The sequence below is a fragment of the Xyrauchen texanus genome, chromosome 8, assembly GCF_025860055.1.
Source record: "Xyrauchen texanus isolate HMW12.3.18 chromosome 8, RBS_HiC_50CHRs, whole genome shotgun sequence".
Lineage (NCBI taxonomy): Eukaryota > Metazoa > Chordata > Actinopteri > Cypriniformes > Catostomidae > Xyrauchen > Xyrauchen texanus.
The window spans coordinates 41,471,864-41,489,118 of NC_068283.1; the positions used below are offsets into that span (position 1 = coordinate 41,471,864).

A 17,255-nucleotide genomic window follows, 5' to 3' on the forward strand; every position below is an offset into this window, starting at 1 on the left:
TGTAACTAATGTGTGGGGACAAGAAGCGCGTGAGTGCAAGTGGTCATAATGTTCAGGCTGATTGAGGCGAGTGCGCCAGAGGGAGGAGATATTTTACGAACAAGAGAGCCCGGGGAAGCATAGTGGGCGTGAGGGCTCGAGCGAGCAATGCGAGCGTCCGAACTCGAAGGGGGCGGAACGAGCGAGTAAGCACAAGGGAGTGCGCGTGTGTGAGAAGGGAGATAGTGTGCGTGTGTGAGGAAGCAGAGATGGGGCAGAGGAACGGGGTTCGTGACAATCGCTCATGTTATCCTGTGAAATACCTTGTTTCTGTTTATTGGACGATAGCCTATATTTGGCACAGAAATGTCCCTCAAGTGAATTAAGAATATTTTGGTTTCCTTATGTAACAATGAATGCCTGTTGTTGTGTATATATTCAGTTTATTCATTGCCTTTATTGTATTTCTTGTTTTCAGACTCCAAAACCATCCTTATGTACATCACTGAATTTACATCTGTGGTCCATTCACCTACCATCAATACACAGTGATTAAGGTGAACATCTGTCTCCTCATCATTTGTGCTCTGACTTTAATGCTTATGATATTAAAATATATTTTATTGTCACACTTCATGTATTTATCACGATACAAACAACTGCAACTCAATGAACTGTAAGCTGTGAAGAGAAAATGTAACATTGTTTGATTTCTGTGCGTGCCCTGAGATTAAATCCTGCAGTCTTTCTGAATACTGTAAGAAAATGATACAGTAGATCTGCTTTGTTCTTGTCTAATGAAGTCAGTAGATTTGACATGCAATTTTTAAGAATGGAGAAGGCATGGAAATTATTGATACTCATTTCACAAAACTGAACGGAAATTAAAGATCTGCTTTGTTCTTATAATGATTAAATACTATAAAGTCTCTTGCCAGATTTTGGTCATGACCATCAAAATGATTCAATGACTCGCTCATTACACTTAAGACCCTCATTTGTCGCCACCTAGTGGCATCTCCAGAAGTGTTCACTGAAATAGTCAATGAAACTGAACACATTTGTGAAACACAAACAAGCCACAAAAAAATGTCTTTTATTATTGCTGCTAATTCTGCACATACTTGCAGATCATCTTCTATACTTGAATAGCAGCCAATCAGGAAGCAGCTCACAACACACAAACACAGATAGAAAACTACAATGTTACACACACAAAACACCACAGGGTCATAACAGTTCTGCTATATGTGTAAGGTCTATTGTTGCACCTTGAAGAAACAAACGGACATTTTTAATCATTATTTTGTGATAAGAGATAATTACTAACATCAGGGGAATCCAGACAAAACATCTGATCTGTTTAAGGGAATATGACATGCATGTTTTGGGCTATAAATTATAATATAATATCTGCTGAACTCTCTCTTGGGCTTTCTGCTTCACTCTCAGACCTCGTGACCTCTCCACAGTTTATTTTACTTCGTCTTGATTGAGATTTTAGCATTAAACTTAATCTTAGTTTCAGTTAATACAAGATATTTACTATAACATTCAACATTTATTCTATTTCATTTTATTTGCTTTATTTAATGTATTCATTTGTTTTGCATTTTAAAGATTTGTTATTCATGTCCAATCAATATCATGATGGATAAAATGTATTACTCATTTTGGGTACAAAATTGCACCCTAAATATCTTTTGTGTACCTTTAAATGTACAATTATATTTTTGTTGCTCTGAGGGGGGAAAAATTACCTTTTTGTTTTTGATCAAACACATATGGCACCAAAATAAGGGTAAATAATCCAATGGCAGATTTGTACTTTAAACAGTGTATTTATGTCTGAGAGTGAATAATTATTTTATTTTGTCATCTTTACTGTTGTAAATACATTCATCTGTAAATTAATCTCATTAGAAATCATTACAGATGATCAGTGGTGCAGGGTTTACATTCCGATAATAACCTAAACAAACAAATGGATAGAGTTTCTCAGTGAAATACTGACCAGTGAAAGAGTAGATATGAGACCTGTCCTCCACATCATAAAAGGAGACCAGACCCTCCTCATAATCCACAAACACACCCACCCTCTGTGGATCCACACTCAGAGAAAGAGAGACAGGTTGAGAATCACAAGCCCGATATTCCCCATATCTCTGCACAGTCCAGTATCCGATCTCAGGTTTCAGATTAATCCTCACCTTCCTGTTAATGGATTCTCTGACGACTCCTAAATCCCACTCAGTTTGCCCCGTCACCTGCACCTCAAAGTAAAAACATCCTGAGGAGAATCCTTCCTTTCCCAGGATGGCAAGATATTCATCAAACGTGTCACTTTGCTCTTTTCCTCTGTTGTTCTCTTTTGTTGATCGTGTGTTTCCGTCTCTCACTTGTTTCCCGTCATCAGACACAGTGAGACGTGGATGAGCTGAATCAGGATTCATAGTCACAGTCACTGTTAAAAAGATTATTCTGCTTTAATGATGTGTAACAACAACAATAATAAAACACCTCATGGAGACATTAATTAGATAAATCACTAAATCAAAACAACACTAAGAGTTACAACAACAAGAGAATAACTTAACACAGGTGACAGACATAAAGGATAAACATGAACACAACAATCAAAACATTGCAGATATCAGAGAGATCACAACTGAACATGTGAGAATAAATACATTGTTTTAAGTTTCTTTTGTTTGTATTTACAGTTAGACATGTTTGTGTATAGATTTATATTGTGTTGCAGATATTTCTGTTCCCTTTCTACCAAACTGATTCAAAAAATGATTTTCTGTAAAAGATTTTCATCGCAGTGATCAAACATCAAGATAAATTCAGAAACCTGCAGCTCTGTCACACTTTATGACATGAGGACTGTTTACTCATCTGCATGTTTACTGTTTACTCACCTGCGTGTTTACTGTTTACTCATCTGCATGTTTACTGTTTACTCATCTGCATGTTTACTGTTTACTCATCTGCATGTTTACTGTTTACTCATCTGCATGTTTACTGTTTACTCATCTGCATGATTACTGTTTACTCATCTGCATGTTTACTGTTTACTCACCTGCATGTTTACTGTTTACTCATCTGCATGTTTACTGTTTACTCATCTGCATGTTTACTGTTTACTCATCTGCATGTTTACTGTTTACTCATCTGCATGATTACTGTTTACTCATCTGCATGTTTACTGTTTACTCACCTGCATGTTTACTGTTTACTCATCTGCATGATTACTGTTTACTCACCTGCATGTTTACTGTTTACTCACCTGCATGTTTACTGTTTACTCATCTGCATGTTTACTGTTTACTCATCTGCATGTTTACTGTTTACTCACCTGCATGTTTACTGTTTACTCATCTGCATGTGTACTGTTTACTCATCTGCATGTTTACTGTTTACTCATCTGCATGTTTACTATTTACTCACCTGCATGTTTACTGTTTACTCATCTGCATGTTTACTGTTTACTCATCTGCATGTTTACTGTTTACTCATCTGCATGTTTACTGTTTACTCATCTGCATGTTTACTGTTTACTCATCTGCATGTTTACTGTTTACTCACCTGCATGTTTACTGTTTACTCATCTGCATGTTTACTGTTTACTCATCTGCATGTTTACTGTTTACTCATCTGCATGTTTACTGTTTACTCATCTGCATGTTTACTGTTTACTCATCTGCATGATTACTGTTTACTCATCTGCATGTTTACTGTTTACTCATCTGCATGTTTACTGTTTACTCATCTGCATGTTTACTGTTTACTCATCTGCATGATTACTGTTTACTCATCTGCATGTTTACTGTTTACTCACCTGCATGTTTACTGTTTACTCATCTGCATGATTACTGTTTACTCACCTGCATGTTTACTGTTTACTCACCTGCATGTTTACTGTTTACTCACCTGCATGTTTACTGTTTACTCATCTGCATGTTTACTGTTTACTCACCTGCATGTTTACTGTTTACTCATCTGCATGTGTACTGTTTACTCATCTGCATGTTTACTGTTTACTCATCTGCATGTTTACTATTTACTCACCTGCATGTTTACTGTTTACTCACCTGCATGTTTACTGTTTACTCATCTGCATGTTTACTGTTTACTCATCTGCATGTTTACTGTTTAATCATCTGCATGTTTACGGTTTACTCATCTGCATGTTTACTGTTTACTCACCTGCATGTTTACTGTTTACTCATCTGCATGTGTAACTCTGGTTAAATAATGGGTAATTGAGTTAAGTTTCATTAATTCATTATTTATTAACATCATATTTCCCTAATAAAGGTGAAAAGAAATGTAAAAGTTATTAAAGAAAATTAAAATGAAGTCGATTTAAGATATTTCGTTGATTATCGATTTGACCAATGAGAGCTCTCGATCATCACGCGCCCCGCGTGTCCGCGTGCACGCGATACAGCGGGAGAGAGATAAAGTAATTTTAACGCCCGGTTCACACATACTCCGTTTGCGGTGCGTATTTTTTTTCCGTACCCATGTTAGAGACAGAGCTGAGCATGACAGAGAAAGATGTGAGCTGATCAAATATTGTTTAAAAACTCTGAAAAGTGTTTGAAGTTCAGGCATTTTGTGCCATCCAGTATCTGAAAAAGCCGATTGATTATTTTTGTGTCACATTTTCTCTCGGTGAGTTAATATAATATAGTTAATGGTAAAAGTGAACAAAAACACCATAAAGCGATGATTTAGTCAATAAGGGTTATTTAGGTGCAGTTGTAACGGATATATATATGTGTATATAAATATTATTCTGAAAAGTAATTATTTTTGGGGTACTTTTATTTTGACGAGTGTTTTTGCGCATTCCGAGGAGAGATAAAGGAGAGGGCGGTGTGTGTGTGTGTGTGTGTGTGTGTGTGTGTGTGTGTGTGTGTGTTGTAGGCAGAAGTTAGTGTCGTGTCATGTTTGAAAAGCTCGTTCGATAAGGTTACTTCAACGGAAGATTATCGAGGCTTAATTCGGACAAAAGACGACAGCACTAAGTGTTTCGCAGTTGTTTAAAGTTTTGGGATAATTTTCCCGTGGATTGCATTAGCTGCTGGAGCTAAGTGACAGTGATATACTGTGAATGCCATGAGAACTGTGAGTGCATATAAAGTACATGTACAAAATTCCCCACCGCACGCATGCGCGAGTCGAACTTGTTCAGACGCATTCATCATGGCGAGGTCACGAGTGGCACCCAAGAAGCAACTCTCCATTCCACGCCTTGAACTCTGTGCAGCATTGTCTGGAGCTCAGCTAGCCAAAACACTGAACACAGAACTTACACTTAATCTCAGAGAGACAATTATGTGGTCCGATTCAACAACCGTATTACACTGGATACAATCTGAGTCATGCAACTACAAAGTGTTTGTGGGCACGCGAATCGCAGAGATTCAAGACCTCGTTGGATACGAGAACTGGAAATACGTGGACTCGAATAACAACCCTGCCGACGATATAACCCAGGGTAAGACCCTCATAGATCTGTCCCAAACCTGCAGATGGAAGCAAGGTCCAGAATTTCTGCACCAATCTCCAGACCACTGGCCAATCCACCCGTCAGTGTCAGTTGATGAGTCAGAAGAACGCCGTAACTCCACATTCTGCGGTAATGTCACAATCATTCATGCCTCTTTACCTGATATAGATAACTGCGAATCATGGGACGATCTCATCACGACCACATATCAGTCTCTGCATGGTTCGGCAGCACCCCCTATGTCTGCCACAGAACGCATAGAGACTGAAACTGCTGTACTCAGACGTGCACAGACTGAAAGTTTTCCTAAGGAAGTGCATGCCCTTAAAGCCAATAATCGGTGCATTCAAACAGTCGATTACACTCCCTTGCTCCAACTTTGGATCCTCATCTTAATCTGATAAGAGTGGGTGGTAGATTACGCAAAGCTGTAACACTGCCAGAGGATGCACTTCACCCTATTGTGTTGGCCCCAGAACACACCATAACAAAACTGCTAATCCAAGACTTTGATAACCGCCTGATGCACGCAGGTTCAGAAAGAGTCTTCGCCGAGCTAAGACGAACCTATTGGGTTCTCAGAGGCCGCCAGGTGGTAAAAAAGTACCAGAGACAATGCGCTGAGTGTCGCAAATGGCGTGGCAAGCCCATTGTACCTAAAATGGCTGACCTGCCTGCTTCCCGTCTAAGAATTCATCAACCTCCATTCTGGTCCGCAGGAGTTGATTGTTTTGGTCCCTATGTAATCAAAATTGGCAGACGGCAAGAAAAGAGATGGGGCATAATATTTAAATGTCTCACTACAAGATGCATACATCTCGACTTGTTATGCAGCATGGATGCAGATTCATTTTTACTAGCCCTCAGACGTTTCATAGCAAGGAGAGGAAAGCCCTTTGAAATCATCTGCGACAGAGGCACCAACTTCAGGGGGGGAGAGCGCAAGCTCTCTGAAGCCTTTACCGAAATGGAACCATCACTCCAAGAGCAACTAGCCAAACAAAAAATTTCCTTCCAATTCAACCCACCTCACGCACCTCATTTCGGCGGCGTATGGGAGAGGGAAATTAAATCAGTCAAGGCTGCCCTCCAAGTTGTCCTGAAAGATCACACCGTCTGATTCACAACGGAAGTCCTTACCACAGTATTGATTGAAGTGGAAGGCATCGTAAATTCAAAACCCCTGGGGTACGTATCATCTGATATAGCAGATCCTGACCCTATTACCCCCAATTTGCTGCTCATGGGGCGGCGGGACGCTTCCTTACCTCAGGCTGTGTATGGACCCAGCAATCTACTTGGACGGCGCCGCTACAGACACAGTCAAGTGATCGCCGATCACTTCTGGACCCAGTTCCTCAGAGACTACCTACCCAGTCTTCAGCTTCGACAGAAGTGGCAGAACGTCACACCAAACCTAGCAGTCGATCAGGTTGTATTGATTGCGGACTTTCAACTTCCCAGAGCAAAATGGCCTGTCGGTAGGGTGACCCGAGTCCTACCAAGCGACGACGGTGCAATAAGAGCCGTCGAAGTTGACATCAAGGGCAATATATATGTCCGCCCTGTTGCTAAACACATTGTGTTACCTGAAATGCCTAAGTTTTAGTTCTTAGCACCAGTAGTTAATCTCAGACATTTTGTGGACTTACAAATTTCCTGGGTAAATTTGTGGGGCGGCTGTACAAAATTCCCCACCGCACGCATGCGCGAGTCGAACTTGTTCAGACTTGTCTGATGTATGCGCAAAAAACTTCATTCGGCAGCATCCAGCGCACGGAGTTTTCCTGGCATTGTTTCGTTTCTAAAATCTTTCTTCTTTGTGTGGTATTGCTGTGCGTTCATAACTACAAACCACTTTTATATGTATATCCACGCAAACCTGTCTACGACTTGCACTTTCGTGGCTTAATAAATATTGAGAAGGGACAAGTTCACTCTGGAGTAGCTGCAGTTCTTTCTAACCGAAGAATTAGGCCAGTTGAGTTCCAACCATCCCACTGCGCGCAGAATATCCCACATACAAGTTTGCTTTATTAGTGACAATTGAAAAGTTTTTGCGGTGTTTTATACTTCAAACGTTTTTTGATTGAGAAGCAACAAGAAGAAATAACTGCTGAGAATTATCACATGTATTTGAGTTTTCCACATGTGTCGCCGCACGTGAGATTGAAACTGCTGCGTGACGCAGTTGCGGCAGAGACGTCATCTTGAGGAGATTCAAGTTTTCACAATATATATATATATATATATATTTTTATTATTATTTCCTGCCATCCACACGACATCTCCGGTTTGATTCATCTCCTTAGTGGTGAAGTTCCAGTTTGATTTCATGTTAATATATGTTTCATTTTTGGACATTTCTTTGAAGTGGAGTGAACTTTAAAGTTAGCCTCTACCCCAATGCTATTTCAAGTTTATTTCAACGCACGCTACGTCAAGACAACTCATCACTACTCATCGTTCTGCAGACTGGTATTTTTTCCAATTTATTCATTTTTGATTATTGAACTGATAAAAGGTGAACTGTGAGAGTTCAAGTGAACTACAGAAGGTGAAGTGAACTGTGAGAGTTCAAGTGAACTACAGAAGGTGAAGTGAACTGTGAGAGGTCAAGTGAACTACAGGAGGTGAAGTGAACTGTGAGAGGTCAAGTGAACTACAGGAGGTGAAGTGAACTACAGGAGGTGAAGTGAACTGTGAGAGTTCAAGTGAACTACAGGAGGTGAAGTGAACTGTGAGAGTTCAAGTGAACTACAGGAGGTGAAGTGAACTGTGAGTGTTCAAGTGAACTACAGGAGGTGAAGTGAACTGTGAGAGTTCAAGTGAACTACAGGAGGTGAAGTGAACTGTGAGAGTTCAAGTGAACTACAGAAGGTGAAGTGAACTGTGAGAGTTCAAGTGAACTACAGAAGGTGAAGTGAACTGTGAGAGTTCAAGTGAACTACAGGAGGTGAAGTGAACTGTGAGAGTTCAAGTGAACTACAGGAGGTGAAGTGAACTGTGAGTGTTCAAGTGAACTACAGGAGGTGAAGTGAACTACAGGAGGTGAAGTGAACTGTGAGAGTTCAAGTGAACTACAGGAGGTGAAGTGAACTGTGAGTGTTCAAGTGAACTACAGGAGGTGAAGTGAACTGTGAGAGGTCAAGTGAACTACAGGAGGTGAAGTGAACTGTGAGTGTTCAAGTGAACTACAGGAGGTGAAGTGAACTGTGAGAGGTCAAGTGAACTACAGGAGGTGAAGTGAACTACAGGAGGTGAAGTGAACTGTGAGTGTTCAAGTGAACTACAGGAGGTGAAGTGAACTGTGAGAGGTCAAGTGAACTACAGGAGGTGAAGTGAACTACAGGAGGTGAAGTGAACTGTGAGAGTTCAAGTGAACTACAGGAGGTGAAGTGAACTGTGAGAGTTCAAGTGAACTACAGGAGGTGAAGTGAACTGTGAGTGTTCAAGTGAACTACAGGAGGTGAAGTGAACTGTGAGAGTTCAAGTGAACTACAGGAGGTGAAGTGAACTGTGAGTGTTCAAGTGAACTACAGGAGGTGAAGTGAACTGTGAGAGGTCAAGTGAACTACAGGAGGTGAAGTGAACTACAGGAGGTGAAGTGAACTGTGAGAGTTCAAGTGAACTACAGGAGGTGAAGTGAACTGTGAGAGTTCAAGTGAACTACAGGAGGTGAAGTGAACTGTGAGTGTTCAAGTGAACTACAGGAGGTGAAGTGAACTGTGAGAGTTCAAGTGAACTACAGAAGGTGAAGTGAACTGTGAGAGTTCAAGTGAACTACAGAAGGTGAAGTGAACTGTGAGAGTTCAAGTGAACTACAGGAGGTGAAGTGAACTGTGAGAGGTCAAGTGAACTACAGGAGGTGAAGTGAACTACAGGAGGTGAAGTGAACTGTGAGAGTTCAAGTGAACTACAGGAGGTGAAGTGAACTGTGAGAGTTCAAGTGAACTACAGGAGGTGAAGTGAACTGTGAGTGTTCAAGTGAACTACAGGAGGTGAAGTGAACTGTGAGAGGTCAAGTGAACTACAGGAGGTGAAGTGAACTACAGGAGGTGAAGTGAACTGTGAGAGTTCAAGTGAACTACAGGAGGTGAAGTGAACTGTGAGAGTTCAAGTGAACTACAGGAGGTGAAGTGAACTGTGAGAGTTCAAGTGAACTACAGGAGGTGAAGTGAACTGTGAGAGTTCAAGTGAACTACAGGAGGTGAAGTGAACTGTGAGAGTTCAAGTGAACTACAGGAGGTGAAGTGAACTGTGAGAGTTCAAGTGAACTACAGGAGGTGAAGTGAACTGTGAGTTTTCAAGTGAACTACAGAAGGTGAAGTGAACTGTGAGAGTTCAAGTGAACTACAGAAGGTGAAGTGAACTGTGAGAGTTCAAGTGAACTACAGAAGGTGAAGTGAACTGTGAGTTTTCAAGTGAACTACAGAAGGTGAAGTGAACTGTGAGAGTTCAAGTGAACTACAGAAGGTGAAGTGAACTGTGAGAGTTCAAGTGAACTACAGAAGGTGAAGTGAACTGTGAGAGTTCAAGTGAACTACAGAAGGTGAAGTGAACTGTGAGAGTTCAAGTGAACTACAGAAGGTGAAGTGAACTACAGGAGGTGAAGTGAACTGTGAGTGAACATTTAACAGAACATTTCATCCAACTGCTCATTTTGAATGAGATTTCATTGTGTATGTTTGTTTCAAATGTGATGTGTTTGTAAGTGATCATTTGAACAGTGAGGATTTATCCTAGGTTGTGTTTACATTGAGAATCCAGTGTTTTCATTTTTGAGGTAACATTTAGGATTTGTTATTTTATTAGTGAAAAGTTTATAACTTTTACATTGAAGGTGAAGATTGTGTTTATTGGGTTTAAAAGAAAACACAAAAACTAATTTAATTTGTATTAGTTTTTATTTAATTGATTATTCAGACTAGAATAATACTTGATTTAAGAAAATAGAATATTTAAAAGAAAATAAATATTGTTATAATTTTGTACTTGTCTACAGTGTATCTTTTGTTGAGGGGTGTCCGGGAGTGGGGGCGTCTCACCTACTTTATTAGGCTCGGGGAGGGAGGAGTATATTAGACTGTGTCTCACATATACGTTTACACTTCAGGAAGCCACTGTATGACGTTACACTACCCGAAGCCTACCCTTTCCGGTCTGTAGTGTCACTTCACAATAAGGTAGGACACAACATACATACATTTAGTGTGTAACGAGACTGAAAGCACTGAAAGCGGGGACTAAGATCCTTTCGTTATTCAGTCTTCCAGGGCAGCACTAACAAATTTCCCCTACAAGACGGGCTAAATACCCCGTTACAAAGTAAACATAGTGTTTATTCCCTTTTCATTATTGTATTTCGATTAATCCAAGTGGTTATAAATGTGGTCGTAGTGAAACTTGTTCATTGCAGTTGACACGTGTCAGAGAAAAACGATTAATATAGAGGGACATGATTATAATGTAAAAATGCCATTTGAATCTGTATATATAATAGTTTAATTTGGTTATTTCTACCTAAATGACTTTATGTGAAATTGTTCTTGAATCCACTAAATGATTGCTCTGGTCTGTGTTCAGGTTTTCTCTTGGTTTTACGGTTTGTGTTTCTTCTGTGAGCTGAAATTTCACATTTGATGGCGAGACACACAAACCCTACACTGGTACAACAACTCATAAAGAAGAGGATCATTTCCTTTCTTTCATCCACCAGTCCTGCTTCATTAAAGTAAGACAATTCCAAATTGGAGAACGAATTAGTATTTGAGAGATTTGATAAATAATAAAAGACACTGATCAGTATTTTACAGAACATTGAACTACTGATGGTGTATGATCACCCATAACAAGCAATTAATTATTGCCAATACCTGCAAGTTTACTGTTTACTCATCTGCATGTTTACTGTTTACTCATCTGCATGTTTACTGTTTACTCACCTGCATGTTTATTGTTTACTCATCTGCATGTTTACGGTTTACTCATCTGCATGTGTACTGTTTACTCATCTGCATGTTTACTGTTTACTCACCTGCATGTTTATTGTTTACTCATCTGCATGTTTACTGTTTACTCATCTGCATGTTTACTGTTTACTCACCTGCATGTGTACTGTTTACTCATCTGCATGTTTACTGTTTACTCACCTGCATGTTTATTATTTACTCATCTGCATGTTTACTGTTTACTCATCTGCACGTTTACTGTTTACTCACCTGCATGTTTACTGTTTACTCATCTGCATGTTTACTGTTTACTCATCTGCACGTTTACTGTTTACTCACCTGCACGTTTACTCATCTGCACGTTTACCGTTTACTCATCTGCACGTTTACTGTTTACTCACCTGCATGTTTACTGTTTACTCACCTGCATGTTTACTCATCTGCACGTTTACTGTTTACTCACCTGCATGTTTACTGTTTACTCACCTGCATGTTTACTGTTTACTCACCTGCATGTTTACTGTTTAATCACCTGCATGTTTACTGTTTACTCACCTGCATGTTTTCTGAAATGTGTGAACACTAAATACAGACAGAAAGTTTGGAGTTAAACAGAGATCATGACAGAATTCCTCTTCAGATCAATAATGAGATTAATAATTAAATATAGAGTCATTAAAACAAATTCACCATATGGGATAATCCTCTTCTGACTCTGTAAAAGTCGACTGTGTTCTGAAGGAAGTTCAGAATAAGGAGAAAACAACATTAAATTACATCTTTGTTTCACTGCACAAAGTAGATTTTATACATCTGAAAATCAGTGAAATCAAATATGATCCATTCTATTTAATTATAAATAAATCAATTCTACTTCATTATAAATCTATAAATTCTACTTCATTATAAATCTATAAATTCTACTTCATTATAAATATATAAATTCTACTTCATTATAAATCTATAAATTCTACTTCATTATAAATATACAAATTCTTCTTCATTATAAATATATAAATTCTTCATTATAAATCTATAAATTCTACTTCATTATAAATCTATAAATTCTACTTCATTATAAATATATAAATTCTACTTCATTATAATTACATTCATTGTGTGTTAATTAAATATTTTGTAGATTACAACAGACTTCAGAATTCATGATTAATCAATTAATAGTCATATAAAAATCACCTTCTTGATTTTTCATCTTCTCTCTGTTTAAATCTAATGAAGGAAATATAAAAAACAAGACATCAGACAGTTTATACATCTGAAAATCAATTAAATCAAATATGATCCATTTTACTTAATTATAAATATATAAATTCTTCTTCATTATAAATCTATAAATTCTTCTTCATTATAAATATATAAATTCTTCTTCATTATAAATCTATAAATTCTTCATTATAAATCTATAAATTCTTCTTCATTATAAATCTATAAATTCTACTTCATTATAAATATATAAATTCTACTTCATTATAAATATATAAATTATTCTTCATTATAAATATATAAATTCTTCTTCATTATAAATATATAAATTCTACTTCATTATAAATATATAAATTCTACTTCATTATAAATAAATAAATTCTTCTTAATTATAAATATATAAATTCTACTTCATTATAAATCTATAAATTCGACTTCATTATAAATATATAAATTCTTCTTCATTATAAATATATAAATTCTACTTCATTATAAATATATAAATTCTACTTCATTATAAATATATAAATTCTACTTCATTATAAATCTATAAATTCTACTTCATTATAAATATATAAATTCTTCTTCATTATAAATCTATAAATTCTACTTCATTATAAATATATAAATTCTACTTCATTATAAATATATAAATTCTACTTCATTATAAATCTATAAATTCTACTTCATTATAAATATATAAATTCTTCTTCATTATAAATATATAAATTCTACTTCATTATAAATATATAAATTCTTCTTCATTATAAATCTATAAATTATTCTTCATTATAAATATATAAATTCTACTTCATTATAAATATATAAATTCTTCTTCATTATAAATCTATAAATTATTCTTCATTATAAATATATAAATTCTACTTCATTATAAATCTATAAATTCTACTTCATTATAAATATATAAATTCTACTTCATTATAAATATATAAATTCTACTTCATTATAAATCTATAAATTCTACTTCATTATAAATATATAAATTCTTCTTCATTATAAATATGTAAATTCTACTTCATTATAAATATATAAATTCTTCTTCATTATAAATCTATAAATTATTCTTCATTATAAATCTATAAATTCTACTTCATTATAAATATATAAATTCTTCTTCATTATAAATCTATAAATTATTCTTCATTATAAATATATAAATTCTACTTCATTATAAATATATAAATTCTACTTCATTATAAATCTATAAATTCTACTTCATTATAAATCTATAAATTCTTCTTCATTATAAATATATAAATTCTTCATTATAAATATATAAATTCTTCATTATAAATATATAAATTCTGCTTCATTATAAATAAATAAATTATTCTTCATTATAAATATATAAATTCTACTTCATTATAAATATATTCAGTGTGTGTTAAATAAATATTTTGTGGATTACAACAGACTTCAGAATTCATGATTAATCAATTAATAGTCATATAAAAATCACCTTCTTGATTTTTCATCTTTTCTCTGTTTAAATCTAATGAAGGAAATATAAAAAACAAAAAGACATCAGACAGTTTATACATCTGAAAATCAATTAAATCAAATATGATCCATTTTACTTAATTATAAATATATAAATTCTTCTTCATTATAAATATATAAATTCTTCTTCATTATAAATATATAAATTCTTCTTCATTATAAATATGTAAATTCTTCTTCATTATAAATATATAAATTATTCTTCATTATAAATATATAAATTCTACTTCATTATAAACATATAAATTATTCTTCATTATAAATATATAAATTATTCTTCATTATAAATATATAAATTCTACTTCATTGTAAATCTATAAATTCTACTTCATTATAAATATATAAATTCTACTTCATTATAAATCTATAAATTCTACTTCATTATAAATATATAAATTCTTCATTATAAATATATAAATTCTTCATTATAAATATATAAATTCTGCTTCATTATAAATAAATAAATTATTCTTCATTATAAATATATAAATTCTACTTCATTATAAATATATAAATTATTCTTCGTTATAAATATATAAATTATTCTTCATTATAAATATATAAATTCTACTTCATTATAAATATATAAATTATTCTTCATTATAAATATATAAATTATTCTTCATTATAAATATATAAATTCTACTTCATTATAAATATATATAAATTCTACTTCATTATAAATATATAAATTATTCTTCATTATAAATATATAAATTCTAATTCATTATAAATATATAAATTATTCTTCATTATAAATATATAAATTCTTCTTCATTATAAATATATAAATTCTTCTTCATTATAAATATATAAATTCTTCTTCATTATAAATATGTAAATTCTTCTTCATTATAAATATATAAATTATTCTTCATTATAAATATATAAATTCTACTTCATTATAAATATATAAATTCTTCTTCATTATAAATATATAAATTCTTCTTCATTATAAATATGTAAATTCTTCTTCATTATAAATATATAAATTCTTCTTCATTATAAATATATAAATTATTCTTCATTATAAATATATAAATTATTCTTCATTATAAATATATAAATTATTCTTCATTATAAATATATAAATTCTACTTCATTATAAATACACAGCATGTTTTTAATTAAATATTTTTTTGATCAAACAGACTTTATAATTTACAATGAATGAATAACTTAAAGTTATATAAAGTTAATAATAAGTTAAAATTGACCCTCTTGCATTCTCCTGTTCTCATATTGTGAATCTAATGTATTGTTAGACAGTGTTTGTAACTCAGTTGCTGTAACGATTATTTTGATAATTGATTAATCTTCGATTATTTGTACGAAATTCAGCAACAGCGAGTTTTTTCTTCCCCATTTTGTGTTTGAGCACATAAAAGTGAAATGTGGTTTGATTGATCATTAATACATTCAGCTCTGATTCATTAATGACAAGAGAAAATATTTGTTTAATGTGTGCCGCAAGCAGTCGTGCACAACAGAGCAGCAGGATTCTCAAGAACGCGCTTGTAAAGCGGCGACGCTTCGACTGTTGCCTCAGTTTTGTGTGTCGCATCTCTCTTTTATTTTAATTTCACAAATAAATGCAATCAGAAGAGGAGGAATCAAAAGTGAACAGTTGCCCTTCTGATAGGACTGTAATATTGGTCCTGATGTTGTTCCTGTCAAATACATTCCTTATACACTCACCTAAAGGATTATTAGGAACACCTGTTCAATTTCTCATTAATGCAATTATCTAATCCACCAATCACATGGCAGTTGCTTCAATACATTTAGGGGTGTGGTCCTGGTCAAGACAATCTCCTGAACTCCAAACTGAATGTCAGAATGGAAAAGAAAGGTGATTTAAGCAATTTTGAGCATGGCATGGTTGTTGGTGCCAGACGGGCCGGTCTGAGTATTTCACAATCTGCTCAGTTACTGGGATTTTCACGCACAACCATTTCTAGGGTTTACAAAGAATGGTGTGAAAAGGAAAAACATCCAGTATCGCGGCAGTCCTGTGGGCGAAAATGCCTTGTTGATGCTAGAGGTCAGAGGAGAATGGGCCGACTGATTCAAGATGATAGAAGAGCAACTTTGCCTGAAATAACCACTCGTTACAACCGAGGTATGCAGCAAAGCATTTGTGAAGCCACAACACGCACAACCTTGAGGCGGATGGGCTACAACAAGACCCCACCGGGTACCACTCATCTCCACTACAAATAGGAAAAAGAGGCTACAATTTGCAAGAGCTCACCAAAAATGGACAGTTGAAGACTGGAAAAATGTTGCCTGGTCTGATGAGTCTCGATTTCTGTTGAGACATTCAGATGGTAGAGTCAGAATTTGGCGTAAACAGAATGAGAACATGGATCCATCATGCCTTGTTACCACTGTGCAGGCTGGTGGTGGTGGTGTAATGGTGTGGGGGATGTTTTCTTGGCACACTTTAGGCCCCTTAGTGCCAATTGGGCATCGTTTAAATGCCACGGCCTACCTGAGCATTGTTTCTGACCATGTCCATCCCTTTATGGCCACCATGTACCCATCCTCTGATGGCTACTTCCAGCAGGATAATGCACCATGTCACAAAGCTCGAATCATTTCAAATTGGTTTCTTGAACATGACAATGAGTTCACTGTACTAAAATGGCCCCCACAGTCACCAGATCTCAACTCAGTAGAGCATCTTTGGGATGTGGTGGAACGGAGCTTCGTGCCCTGGATGTGCATCCCACAAATCTCCATCAACTGCAAGATGCTATCCTATCAATATGGGCCAACATTTCTAAAGAATGCTTTCAGCACCTTGTTGAATCAATGCCACGTAGAATTAAGGCAGTTCTGAAGGCGAAAGGGGGTCAAACACAGTATTAGTATGGTGTTCCTAATAATCCTTTAGGTGAGTGTATATATATATATATATATATATAGTATAAATATATTATTGTCCCGCATATTTGTCCAGCAACTTTTATCGAGCAACTGAACTTGATTGTCATCTAAAATGAATTTAATATCATAATGCAATTTCCATTGTCTGAAGAAGCTGCAAATGC

The 17,255-nt window shown here is 35.2% G+C and overlaps 2 long non-coding RNA genes across 2 annotated transcripts in view; one reads left to right on the forward strand and one right to left on the reverse strand.

Annotated features, from left to right (window-relative positions):
- The window catches only part of LOC127647268 (uncharacterized), a 133,873-nt gene extending 132,150 nt beyond the window's left edge, over nt 1-1,723 (reverse strand). Inside the window, exon 1 of the long non-coding RNA XR_007971033.1 lies at nt 1,434-1,723. This is a non-coding gene — a long non-coding RNA (uncharacterized LOC127647268). The remainder of the gene's footprint in view (nt 1-1,433) is intronic.
- LOC127647267 (uncharacterized) overlaps nt 1-17,255 on the forward strand; it is a 255,840-nt gene that overhangs the window by 128,281 nt on the left and 110,304 nt on the right. The window lies entirely within an intron of this gene.